Raw genomic sequence first — 14387 nt, 5'->3', positions numbered from 1 at the left:
GCTATGTTAAAAAAAATAAAAATTAAGAAGAAAAGTGGTTTGCAGAGGTAAAGCCTACTACTCCGAGTGCTGTATATTAGTCTTCCACTCTCCGGTTATGTAGTGTGGAGTACATATAATGGCCTGATGATGTCGCTCTATGTTTTAGTTCATTTAATCGCCCCTGCGATTTTGCTGTAATTGCGGCAGAGGGCGATGTTGCCAGTAGTTTTACCTCGTGGAAAACCTGAGAGAGGCCATTGAAACATGTGCTGCCCAGAAAAGCATGGAAGTCGCTGGACTGCAGAAAGACATCACGGTACAGTACCTTACAGTAGCTTGAACACAGTGCACCTGTTTTGATGTATACAGCTCAACTGACTGCAGACCTCTTTGTACCTCACAATATGCTGCTGCTTGGCCTAAATGTTTGGTCTGTTACATAGGCTACCATAACATAACAGGATAAACGTTCTAGCGTTTTTTTTCTAAAGTCGGCTGGATCTTAAATATTGCTGCGTCGCAGTCTATTTTTTTTAAAACGATGTTTTCAGTACAAATGTCTACTCTTCTGGGTATATATATATATATATATATATATATATATATATTGTTTAGCTATCTATTGAATTGAAATATTCCCTGATAAAATATCCTAAATTACATCTATAATATCTCAATAATATCTTACATTAATTTCTCACCAATGGATCCACTGCAGTGAATGGGTCAGAGTGAGAGTCCAAACAGCTGATAAAATAATCCACAAGTAATCCACACAACTCTAGTACATCAGTTAAGGTCATGTGAAGCAAAAAGCTTTGTGTCTGTAAGAAACAAGTCCATCATTAACGTGTTTTAAATTTAAAACATTGCTTTTACCAAAATACAAAATGTAATGCTAAATTTCTCTAGATATGTTCTGATAAAGAAACAAACTCTTCTTTATCTTGGATGGCCTGAGGGCGAGTAAATTGTAAGCAAATTTTCATCTTTGTGTGCACTCTTCTTTTAAAATTCAATTATGTTCCTATTTTATTCTGTATTTATTATTACATGCAGGGATGTGTTGTCTTTGATGTTATTGTGATATGCTTGTGATGATGTCTAGTCATAAATCAGTTGAGATTAATTATTGAATTCTGTGGAATGCATTATTCTAGTTTATAAGAATTGTAACCTCCAATATTTGTAGTGTGTCAGTGCACTTTCACTTTTAATAGAGTTGACCCACCTGTGCTACACGTGCAAACATATATTTAGAGTCCAATGATTCACATTTAGCGCGCACACACAAATTCATAGAAACCCATTTTGGAAGCTGGTATTACGTCAGTCAAATCCCAAAGTTACTGCTTCGTCTCCACAGAGTCTCTCTCGCACACAGAAACATCTTCTGTTGTTCATGTTAAATCAATCATCACGTTCTTGTCAGTCAAGCTCTCGTATTTGACATTCTGTACTGTATGCCTTTGCGGCTGCTTATTGAAGCTGCTCCCTAATTTATTTTTACTCATAATCTCCAGAGGTCACTGAACCCCATGAACCGTTAATTTGACACGTGAGGTATCTGTTCTCTAATGTTCCAACTTGTAGATATGGCATCGGGCGTCTGCATATAGCACATAGGTGTTTTTTTATTTTGGATGTTAGGAGAGTGCAGGACACAATTAAGTGAAATATACTGTAGGTTATTTCTCAGTTTGGACAGTATGTTCCAGAAGAACTGCCTTCATCATAAAGTGTCTCCAGTTTCATTGTCCAGTCCCCCACTGACTTCTCATTAAAAGCTTTATGGTTCTTTATAACACTTGGATATCTTGCAGTGGCATAAACGTAGGTGTAATGTAGTATCAGAGCCAGGCAGATGGAGCTGTTAGTCACCCTCGTTTTAAGGCATTGTGGGGATGTTCTCAGGCAGGAAGAGTATTTGTGGTCCATTTATGTTGATATGGTTAGCTCTGACTGTGTTGGTAAAGCTTTGAAACTTACACCACATCACTTGAATAAACATTCATTATAGCCTGGTCAACTCAGCTGTCAATGTGTGGAATACTACTTGTTATATAGCTATTTTAGTATTATATATGTACTGTAGTAGTAGTATTTATTAATATTTTAAATTAGCTTTTATTTATTTTTTCAGTTTAAGTAATTTAATTTAATTTATTTTTTTATACCAAATATTGACATTTAGCTTTAATTTATTTTTATTTCAGTTTTGGTTTTAGGAATTTTTAGAATCAACATATTTCAGTTAGTTGCAAAGGCAACATTTCTCACTTTTAATTCTTACATTTTTCCAATATTTATTAATATCTACTATTAGTTTTAGTTAACCGCAACAGCACTGTATTCATTTCTGTATTTGTGAAATTTATGTTGTTTGGGTAATACAAGTTCAAAATAAAAATGAGTTTTTAAAAATAAGACCCTCCCCCCACACACACATAAGATAAATAAGTAACAACACTGTCTAGTTACTTTCTTCCAAGTCAGCCCAGGTCTTGAATTATTAAGCCATCAACGTAGATAATAAAGTGAATGTTTTGCAGTCTTATACTGTATGTTGTCTGACTCCTTTTCCTGTATTATGTGCTCTGTTTTTGTTATTGGCAGTGGTGTTATTGTCATAAAGCAAACAAAAACACACCTCAGTATGAGGTTCATTCATGCTGCTTTATATATAAGGATATGCCACTGCTTTCATATCATTCTTGTCATATCTTGTATGTTTATACGCTACTAAACTAATTTAACCACAATGTTAATCTCAATAAGGAAAATATTTATCTTCCTTCAACAGAAATGCCGGACGCTTCCACCTGCTTACCCCACCCATCTTACATTTTAGCCTTCCGTGATCTTTTTTTTTTTTCTGGTTTAAAAATTCCAGGAAGTTTCTGTTTATTGTTTTAAATGAACAACAATATTCAGGCATCAAAGAGTGAAGAGGGAGTTGGAAATAGGTTAAAGGTCCCTAAAGGCTTTCCCTTTAGCCTGAGTGTGTTTTGTATTGGTTAGAGCACAGAAATGTGGCCTTGGGCTGGAAAACTATGGTTAGTAATTGATTTCTAAGTAATTGCAAAAAAATGACCTCATCACCATTACAGAGATTTTTCTTTTTCTTTTTTTTAAATCATTTGGCTAGTATTTTTAGTTTTTTTTATATTTACTACAAGTTTAAATTCCCTGGCTTAAATCTAATCTGTTTTTCAGTAGCCAGTGGTGTCATTTAAAAAGCAGAGAGTCCTTACAAACCAAAATTTAGTTGACTAGTCAGACATGTTTTGCTGGATGGACAGCATGACTGGACAGGACGCACATAATAGCACGTGAGAAAGATGCTGACGGGACTATGAGCCTTTAGTCTTGAAGAAGTATCTTCTAATGACAGTCCTGTCTAGTCTTGCAGTGTTTGAAATTCCTTATGTAAATCGTATGAAGACATGGTTTCATGTTTTATCCCAATTTAAGTTTTATCCTTAAATTAAGTAATTACACTTTTTTTTTCTGCATTGCGCCATCATTTGCATAACAAAAAATTTAATTTGCAAAAAATTTACTTAACCTTGGGCCATCTAAGATGAGATTTTAAAAAATTAGCATCAAATTACGTTATTTTCTCTGCAGTGAATGGGTGCCATCAGGATGAGTTAAAACAGCTAAACATCTCAATAATCCACAAGTAATCCAAATGACTACAGTTCTATTCATTCATGGTTTGTGAAGTAAAAAGCTGCATGTTTATTAAGGCATTTTTAACTTCAAACTGTATTGTTGTTCCCTACAGTAACGCAAATCATTCCGTACATCTACAATAATGATTTGTTGTCTTAATGCAAAGTAAAAAAAATATATATATTTGGGGGTTTCTTTACTATTTTGTTCCACTTGCAGTGATGTATAAAGTTAGTGGTCTGTGCTTGTGTGTATCAGTGTGATTTAATGCACATCAAGGTCACCTGTCACCCTGCTGTTTTTGTATTTTGTGTGCGTGAGCGTGTGCAGGTCCTCTTTTATTTGATGTCCTGTCTGAAGTATAATGGCTTCACTGGCAGTGATCCAGACTGTCTGCAGGGGCCAGCTGTCTTAATGTGCTCTACATACAACCAAACAAATGTTTGCAGCATTGATAGCTCACCTAAGTATAGCAGGATTTGGCAATTTACCATAGCAACTGCCATTGCTGAGGAACTGGGTTATGTTAGACTATACCTTTGTGACTTTAGCTATTGTCTTTGCGTAGACACAGCCTGAGGAAGTGGAGATTAACAGAAGGAATATAGTGTTTGTGATCACCACTCATCCTGTTCTTCCCTTCCGGCTCTTTCTCTCTGTGTATGCTTGCCTTTCAAGGAATACTGAGATGTAGCTCACACGTGTTTGGCACGGAGTGGCAAAGATGGGCTCTTAAGATTTGGACAACTCTTTCAGCTATGTTCACATGAGATTACTTAAAGTACAAAAATAGACTGTCAGTGTGGCCACGAAAACATTTAAGGAAACAAACTATTTCTTTTCCAGAAATTAAAACAAACAAAAATTATATTATCACATTGTTCAAACTCCCATCAGAAAGTGTGAACTATAGCATACGTGTGGCATGCATTACTATCAAGATGCTTTGTTGATGCTTTGCATTATTTTTGGACAGCCGTTATGCTCCATTAAATGGAAGAAAGCAGCTCAGACATTCTTAAAAACCATTTTGTGTTTCACAGATGAAAGAGAATCATATGAGCTTAAGACAACATGAGGTTGAGTAAATGACTGAAATTTTATTTTCAGTGAACTATCATTTTAAAGGTGAAGTGTGCAATTTCTGTCACTAGTGACACCAGACAGGTTTCCAAATGCTACATCCATCTTCCATTGATCGGCTAAACAGATCGGTGAATGGCTTACATATAGTTTTCTATGCATATTAAAATGGGTTTCAGGAAAGCATCATTAAAAATATGCCTTATCATTACCTTTTACCAATGTTTAAAGAATATTTCACCCAAAAATGAAAATTACCCCATAATTAACCCTCGAGCCATCATAGGTATATATGACTTTTTTTCTTTCAGAAAAATACAGTCAGAGTTGTATTAAAAAAAAAATGTCCAATGTCCAAACTGCATCCATTCATCATAAAAAGTACTGCTCTTGGGGGTTAATAAAGGCCTTCTGAAGTGAATCGATGCATTTGTGTATGAAAAATATTCATATTTTAAACTTTATAAACCATAATCTCTAGCTTCCGCTAACTGTCTTACGCGCGCGTTCACGAGAGAGTGGCGTTCCAGCGGATGGCGAAGGCAAACATGGTGGTGAACACGAAAATGCAGAGGAGAGAGCAAAACAAAACACTGGTCACAAATTAGAAGTACAAAACAAGGATTTGAAAATAAAAATGGATTTCAATATAAGCCAAGAGGACAAATTTTCCTTTCCTTTAAAGGAGACATATTATACCCCTTTTTACAATATGTCATAGAAGTATCTGGTGTTTCAGCTCAAAATACCCCACAGATCACTTATTATATAATTTTGAAAATGCCTAATTTGAGTGGAAGCAGAAACACTCTGATTTTCGTGCCTGTTTCTTTAAATCCAAATGATCTGCTGCTCCCGCCCCCTTTCCAGAATAGAGCTGTGCCATTTCAGCTCGTACCTGCTAAAAACATCTGTTTTGGTTCTGATTATCATGTTTATCGTGCTGAAATCATGCATTTTAAACATATGAGTTTAAACTTCTGATATACCTGAGTGCACACCGAAGCACACGGACAGAAAGCGGCTACCACAGCATGCGAGTAGTTCTCATTCACACACAAGTTTGCATTAAAAACACACACGAGTTACAAAAACGGTTATGTCTGTGAAGGTAAACAACTGGGAAATAAATTGCATGATTATTTTAGATCTGTGTGGCAGCAGCATACAGTAAATAAATCCACTGCTCTGTCTCTGAGGCTGGGACTAAATAGTGTTCTGTGCTTGTCTGCGCAGCCAAAGGCAGAACAGTTAGCTTGTTTTGCTCAAACTTTCACTATGATATTAGAACTGGTACACCATTGTCGCTTGCGAAATCAAAATGATGGCGCCTTGGGTGGAAATTTACAGATTAAAGGACGGTAATATTATAATGAGATCCCTTTGCCACGTCACCATCACCAAGGAAGCGAAATCAGATGCGCTCGTTTTTTCAGAAGCTTGCAGAAAAAGGCTGTCTGAAACAGTTACTGGGTTAATCTTTTTCACGTTTTCTTGGTTGGTAGATGCACTTGGGGACCTGATTATAGCACTTAAAACCTGAAAAAGTCAGATTTTCATGATATGTCAAAACTTGGTTCTCATGAGACTAGCATATTCTCGTCAAGCTTACGCTACTTCATTTGCTGGAACGCCACTTAATTATTTTTTTCTTACACAGACTCGTTGATTTACTCCAGAAGGCGCTGTGTGGAGCACTTTTTATGATGTACGGATGCAGTTTTTTAGGCTAAACCCCATTCACTGCCATTATAAAGCTTGGAAGAGCCAGGACATTTTTTTTTTACATAACTCCGATTGTATTCGTCTGAAAAAAGAAAGTCATATACCCATAGAATGGCTTGAGGGTGTGTAAATCATGGGGTAATTTAAATTTTTGGGTGAACTATGCCTTTAAGGGCACTTCTATGCTATAATGTTTATACAAATGCTCCTAAATAATAGCCCAAATAGATTTGAAACAAATCCTGCTCTATATTTAGCTTTCCCTGAAGATTTCCTGAAGGCAGCCAAGTACAATTTATTGTAAGTCTGTTCACTGAGCTGCATGCATAAAACCACAGCAAGGTGGCAAAGGCTCGGCAGCACTCTTTTTAATGGTGCTCTCAGGCAATAATGAGTAAACCACTGGATGCCAGGCAGGATTGTTGACTCAACAAGAGCTGGCATAAATATTTTAACTGCAAAAAAAGAGGGTAGTTTACGGTAGTTCTCACATTGAAAACTCTTTAATCCCTTTTACTGACAGTGTTGTTGAATGAGTCAACTATTACGGCAAAAGATCCAACTAAATGACAGCCCTTTCATCCCATTAGATCCACCTTTTGAATTCAAACTAAATTCAAACACACAAGCACAGACATTACGGGAAATGCCAAACTCTGTGAAGGTTTGTTCATGTTTTGTTTGTACATGCTTGATGGATCATCAAGCCCTTTTCCAGTAATAAAATAAGGCAAGTATATTTCAACAAGTGTTATTATTAGTATTCTGGTGACCTTATAGCAGTGCAGGAGAGAGTATCTTCTGAAGCTACAATCTTCTCTAGATTTAAATGAGTAAATCTTCTATTAAAAAAGTAGTTCAGCTGCATTTCAAGCAATTAAAACTTTGCTACTATGGTCATGCAATATTATATATATATTTATGTACAAACTGTCAGTTTATACACTAGTTTATGGGGTAATTTTTATAAACTGCAAAGACACATTAATCTGGCACAGTAAAAACATTTATAATGTTAAAAAAGATTAATTAAAAAAATGCTGTGCTTTTAAATGGTTTAATCAAAGGAACCTAAAAAAAAGTATCATGGTTTCCACAGAAATATTCAGCAGCACAACTGTTTTTAACATTATTAATAATATTTTTTTTTTTCTTGAGCAACAAATCACAGAAATAAATTACGTAAATGAATCAAACTTCTTTCAAAGACATTAAAGTCTTACCAACCCCAAACTTTTGAATGGTAGGATTATTCATTTATTTTGTCTTGGCAATGTTCATTTGACACACAACCTAGATATAACTAATAAAACAACATTTTTAATATAAGAAAAAAAATGCTTTTAAACATGTTCATTGAAATGAACTGTCTGAATGTATTGATTTGCTATAAAGCAGCTGCTAATAGATTCATACGAGGGAGGGCGCTGTGCTTGTTTGATTATTAACTTTGTTTGCTTGACTGTAATGCTGCGGGTGGACATTAAATGCAGTATGACATTAAAATGTAGTATTCGCTTCTGCCCAGTGTAACATTAAGTCTAATAGTTTCCAATTTAATAAGTGTTTAGATGATTAGTGTCTGTGTGATCTTATGATACTACTACTATTTTTAATAGAGAAGGAATAGCAAAAATAATACAGCTAATAATAACAGGTCTCACTCTCACTGTCTGTCACACACAACTTTGACTTGTGACTGTGATGTCATTGCTGTATTCTGTTCGGTCTGGACTTGTTGGTTATGCTCTGGGCTGGATTTACTGTGATTATATTAGAGAGAGCTACAGTAGATGATATAGATCGACTGGCAGTGGTCTTATCTGACCCATGTGCGAGTTTGTCAGAAGTTTTTAAATGTCTGGCTCTGCACGTGCTACAAAAACAAAGTCAAACTTGTTTGCACATAACTCTGGGCTCTGTCGGGAGTATGAATATAGAGAGATATCTTACTAAGTGTTGTTTTGTGTGAACTGACACAAGCATCTGTTCGAGGTTGCTCACATGACTTAAAATGTGGATCATAACAGACACTTCTAAAGAGGTGACTGGTGTTTAATGCAAATTTAAGATGATATAATGTATTTTGTTGCAAAATCAGAAGATCATTAACATTTGAGAATTTAATAATAATATTTTATAATATAAAATAATAATGTATAAATTAATGTTTTATTGTTTTTGCCCCTTTCTGTGCAATACTTCCTATAGTGGAATTACGTAAATTATTATTCAAACTAAGCAGACAATTATGCCAAATGTTTAATTGCAAGATTTTTTGTTTTTGATCAACATTTACATTTAATCATTTAGCAGACGCTTTTATCCAAAGCGACGTACAAATAAGGAGAACAATAGAAGCAATCAGACCATCAAGAGAGCAACAGTATACAAGTGCCGTGACAAGACTTGTACCTAAGGAACTGACAGGGATTGCAATTTAAAATTCATATTTATTGTGATTTTTATTGTAAAAAAAACTAAAACAGATCTATGTCACATGTAAGAGAGAAAAAAATAGATTTGGGCCAATTTCAGCTGTGCTGTGATCAGCCTTAGAGTCTTTTGAAGTTGGCTTGTGTTTCAAAAAAATCACTTTACCTTGAGAGCCACCATCAGAAAGTATTTGACCTCTTATTTTTCATAGATTGTTACTGACTGGAGTGCAACTGTTGTCATGGAGACAGTTTATTCACTACAGCAAGTGGAGTATCAGGTGGTTTCCCTTTTAGCTTAGTGTAATGTGTGAAGAATGTTTGTGCGTCTGTAAGTCTGTGGAGTTTCCAAAGAACGACTGCATGACAGGCTCTTTGCCTGGTTAATTTTAGGTTATATTGTGCTCTACCACTATTCATTCATCAAGACAGCTATACAATTTGTAATATCTCAAATTTATTAGGGCAGTGATATCACTTTGAGTGACCATATCACATTTTAAGAATATTGATCCTTTGGAAATAGAGACTCATAACATCCTTAAAGCTAAATTAAATAGTTTTTCCATATTTGTTCAGTAGGAAGTTGCGTTTAAACATTTGCATTGTCAGTAAAGAAAAGTTTGGGGTTGGTAAGATTTAAAAAAAAATAATAATAATAAAAAAGAAAGAAATGAATGAATACTTCAGCAAGGATGACTGTGACAGTGAAGACGTTTATATTGTTACAAACATATCTTTTACAAATAAATGCTGTGCTATTGAACTTTCATTTCATCAAAGAATCCTGAAAAAAATGTATTACAAAATTAACAGTTTTTAACATTAATCACTTTCTTGAGAACCAAATCAGCATGTTAGAATGATTTCTGAAGGAAAGCAAAGCTACATTTTCAGCAGCTTATACTCCAGTCTTCAATGTATGATACAATGAAGGCTGAAGTACTAGCTGCTGAAATTTTGCGTAGCCATCACAGGAATAAATTACATTAAATATAGAAATAGAAAACAGTTTTCTTTAAAATTTTAATAACTCCCCAAACCCCCCACACAATTTTTAACTAAATAAATTCAGCCTGGTTAGCAATTAAAACAAATTAGGAATCTGTGTTTGTGTGTTGAGAGTTTCTTATTCTAGAGGAACATGTGATTGTACAAAAATGCAGGATGAATCATCAATATTTTGGGTGTAAAAAATGTGCAAACATTACTTTTATGCACTAGCATAATGTAAAATGATGTGGGTGTAAAATAAGCTGCTTATTTCTGTAAGTATATTATTATCGATGATGGATCCAGAGGACATTTATGGAGTGTCATCTGATCTCTCTGCACTATGAACCTATTATGTAGAGAGAGGAGACCCATTAGCTGGAGTTTCCCTGACCTAAGTGTTTGCTTTTGAGTGTGTGTTTGCATGCAGAGTTATATAAGAGAGTTACTCTGTCTCTCGGCAGCAGAAATTGTGGCATCTCAACTCCACCGTCATGTCAAATATGCTGATGGGGATCAGCAGCTTCATTACACTCATGGTACACCGCATCTCCATACATCTTACTCGATTGCTGATGTGTGTGTTTGTGCATGCATTGGAAAATGTTGGCTGAGGATCTCGCGCCTCATTTGATTCTGATTCTCACGCAGGAATTAGATCCGTTAACCTTTGTGGAATGTCATCCCATTTCAGCTACCATTTCCAGTTCCTCCACACACACATACTCATTTACACACACTTAGTACACACAGACAGTCTTTGGGATGCCTTGAAAGATGCCAGACAGAATAGTGAGAACTATTAAACACCTGATATGACGCGGCAACATGCACTCACCTCTGCTAGTTACACAATCTGTGTTTAGAGCTGTAATAGCTAATACAATCGTTATTTTTCTCGCTTGTGTATCCCGAGAGATGTTCTACTTCTATTGAACAAAATGCAGGTTTCTGTGCCCCGCATTAACTGTGATGTGGAAGAGAGGGGAATTGGTGGGCCACTGCCTAATGAGGTCCAGTGAAAACTTTTATAATTTGTTACCACACAAGTCGTCAATGATTAATGTTGTTGTTGAGCGTTAACCACCACAGTAATGGGAATTTCACCATCTCTCACTACAGGGACTGCATTATGTGTGTGTATCACAGTGCACAGATGCTATCTTTGCATTTGGACAAAGGCTCTTATGACTTAGGGATGTGCTGATATTAAAGCTCGATAATAAGCCAATGCTATGATCAGTAATCAATCGATGGTATTTAAATTTTTGTACTTAAAAAAAACTAAAATAGTTTTAAAAGCTATAAGTGAATTTGAAATTCAACAAAAAATGATATTTTAAGATTTGCAAAAAAATAAATAAAAACATTTAATTTATTAGTGTTTTAATTATAAATTAAGTTGTTGCATGATGGCACAAGGGAAATAAGCATGCACTATTAAATATCAAATTTACATTTAGTCATTTAGCAAATGCTTTTATCCAAAGCGACTTACAAATGAGGACAATGGAAGCAATCAAAATAAACGAGCAATGATATGCAAGTGCTATAACAAGTCTGTTTGCTTAATACAGTACACGTAGCAAGGTTTTTTTTTATTATATAATAAAAAGAAAATGGATAGAATAGAAAAAGAATAGAGCAAGTTAGTGTTAGAGGCCTTTTTGCTTTTGTTAATTGTATAATAAATAAAAGAAAACAAATATATAGAATACAAAAAGATTAGAGAAGCTAGTGTTAGTTGTTTTTAAGAAAGGCAGTTTGTAAATGGATAGTGCAAGTCTAAAGTGCAATCAAGTATCTCTATACTAATTCTATTAAAAGAATAGAATTAGTATAGAGAGTGCTAGAGATAAAAATGGAAGAGATGTTTTTAGGCGATTCTTGAAGATGGCTATGGACTCAGATTGAGTTGGGCAGGTCATTCCATCAGGAGGGAACATTTCATTTAAAAGTCTGTGAAAGTGATTTTGTACCTCTTTGGGATGGCACAATAAAGTCAGATTCACTTGCAGAACGCAAGCTTCTAGAGGGTACATAAGTCTGAAGTAATAAATTTAGTTAAAGAGGAGCAGAGCCAGTGGTGGTTTTGTAGGCAAACATTAATGCTTGCTGCTGTGTTCTGGATTAATTGTTAAGGTTTGATTAAACTGGCTGGAAGACCTGCCAAGAGAGCATTGCAATTGTCCAGCCTGGACAGAACAAGAGCTTGAACAAGTTGTGAAGCATGTTCCGAAAGAAAGGGCTTGATCTTCTTGATGTTGAATAAAGCAAATCTGCAGGACCGGGCAATTTTTAGCAGTGTGGTCTGAGAAAGTCAGTTGATCATCCATCATAACTCTACTGTTTCTGTTTTTGTTTTTTGAAGGAGTTATGGTTGATGGGCCTAACTGGATGGTGAAATTGTGATGAAATAATGGGTTTGATGGAATCACAAGCAGTTCTGTCTTGGCAAGGTTGAAGGTGATGGTCCTTCATCCAGTGTGAAATGTCAGTTAGACAAGCTGAGATGCGAGCAGCTATCGCCGGATCATCAGGATGGAATGAGAGGGGAAGAGTTGAGTGTCATCAGCATAGCAGTGATATGAAAAGCCATGTTTCTGAATGACAGAACCTAGTGATGCCATGTAGACAGAGAAGAGAAGTGGTCCAAGAACTGAGCCCTGAGGCACCCCAGTAGTTAGATGTTGCAAATTGGACACCTCTCCAAGATACCTTGAAGGACCTATCTGAGAGGTAAGGCTCAAACCACTGGGGTGCGGTTCCTTAGATTCCCTTTGCCAATAGGGTTGACAGGAGGATCTGGTGGTTAACCCTGTCAAAAGCAGCGGACAGGTCCAGCAAGATAAATAATGAAGACTTGGAATCCACTCTTGCAAGTCTTAGGGCTTCTACAACTGAGAGCAAGGCAGTCTCAGTTGAATGTCCACTTCTGAAACCAGACTGGTTGTTGTCGATGAGGTTGGTCTGTGTGAGAAAATATCAACCAAGTAAATGTAAAATATTACAATATCAGCACATGTCCAATACGGCAGTTGCAAGTTTATATCATGCAATTTTGACTTTATAACTCACAGTTGCAAATGTAATCTCACACTTGTGAAGTCAGAATTGTGTGAGAAAAAGTCACAATTACTTTTTTTATTTTTATTCAGTGGTGGAAACAAACTTCTATACATCTTCGACCAGTAATTCCTGCTTGTAGCATTGAAACATGAACTTTCTGTCGAGCCACTTTGAAACTGTTGTAAAATGTGAAATATACAAATAAACTTGAATTTAATGGACCTGAATTAAAATATATATTTTTTTAAATGTACTGAATTAGAAAATGTACAAATTGTGTTGATGATTATTTAGCAATCTAATGGCAAATCTAGGCTTATTTTTTTAGTATTCAAGAAGGAAGGTCACTAGTGAGTTTCCTTCTCTTCTCATTCTCGTTCTTTCCTTCTCAGCCTTGCATATTTTGTGCCTTCTGTCCTTCTATTGTTGTTCTTTCCCATTAATCTCTAGTCTTATTGAGTCAATGCTTAGCATTATGTAACAGACTGTGATCCATACAAAATATCACTCAATAACATACACTCTCTTAAGCATGAAGCCTGGACACACTGCCTGAGGTTTTATAAGAAGGAATTGAACGTTTTGTGTAGGGATGTAACGATACCATTTTTTCAGAACCGGTCCGATCCTGAAAATTCTGAGTATCTGCCGATACCGATCCAATCCGATACCAGAGCAGTTTTTTTTAAATCGATGTAGAATCTATACTTCTGTGTGTCTGTGTGTGTTAGTCTTTTGTGTGTTAAACACAATCTACTACATATAGATAACATCATTTTAATGAAAAATAGCAATTGAAAAAATATATAATCATAATCAATGACATAAATACTATTATAAACTTGGTTTATAATACAGCAAAACCTACTCTAGAGAAATCATGGGTGCACAATACTTTTATAAAACCTAGTGAAACATTTTTATTTACAATTAAAAGTGAATAAGTGTAGGACTAAATCTGGTGAAATTATACACATTGCTCTTTGAATTGTAAAATACATTAATGAAAAAACAAGCAAATACATTTATATATAAATATATAGGCTACTATAAAATTAAGACGTTTCTTTTAAATCTATAGCACAGTAATGAAGGCAGCAACATATGATAGATAGGACAGAACAAGAAAGACTGTTAATAATTTTTCATTGCGCAAAAGTATTATAATATTTAAGTCTCCAACATAGAGCAGCAGAAAGCGCTTATGCGCATCCCGTGCGCAGAATGATGTGCTTGAAGCAACACGGAGTCACAGCGCGCAGCCCTCTGAGTCCACATAGAAACGTTGAAAGTACAAAGGGAAGAGATATTGATGCGTAGTGTATTAAATCTGTGCGTAAGTTTATTAAGCCTTTTCTTTTAACAGTTTTAAACCCCAGTAACTGTGCGCTCTTGAAGAGAGTTTGATTGTAGTAACCGAAC

General features: G+C 35.5%; 1 protein-coding gene across 1 annotated transcript in view; it reads left to right on the top strand.

Annotated features, from left to right (window-relative positions):
• The first annotated feature begins 206 nt into the window (after nt 1-206).
• Nucleotides 207-14387, top strand: part of LOC306879263 (inositol hexakisphosphate kinase 2-like) — a 42484-nt gene continuing 28303 nt past the window's right edge. The window contains exon 1 of the mRNA XM_079432064.1: nt 207-298. The gene's annotated coding sequence lies outside the window, so the exon portion shown is untranslated. The remainder of the gene's footprint in view (nt 299-14387) is intronic.

The sequence above is a fragment of the Barbus barbus genome, assembly GCF_936440315.1.
Source record: "Barbus barbus genome assembly, chromosome: 13".
Lineage (NCBI taxonomy): Eukaryota > Metazoa > Chordata > Actinopteri > Cypriniformes > Cyprinidae > Barbus > Barbus barbus.
The sequence above is the reverse complement of the archived record's forward strand: the minus strand, read 5'-3'. Positions and strand labels throughout refer to the sequence as shown.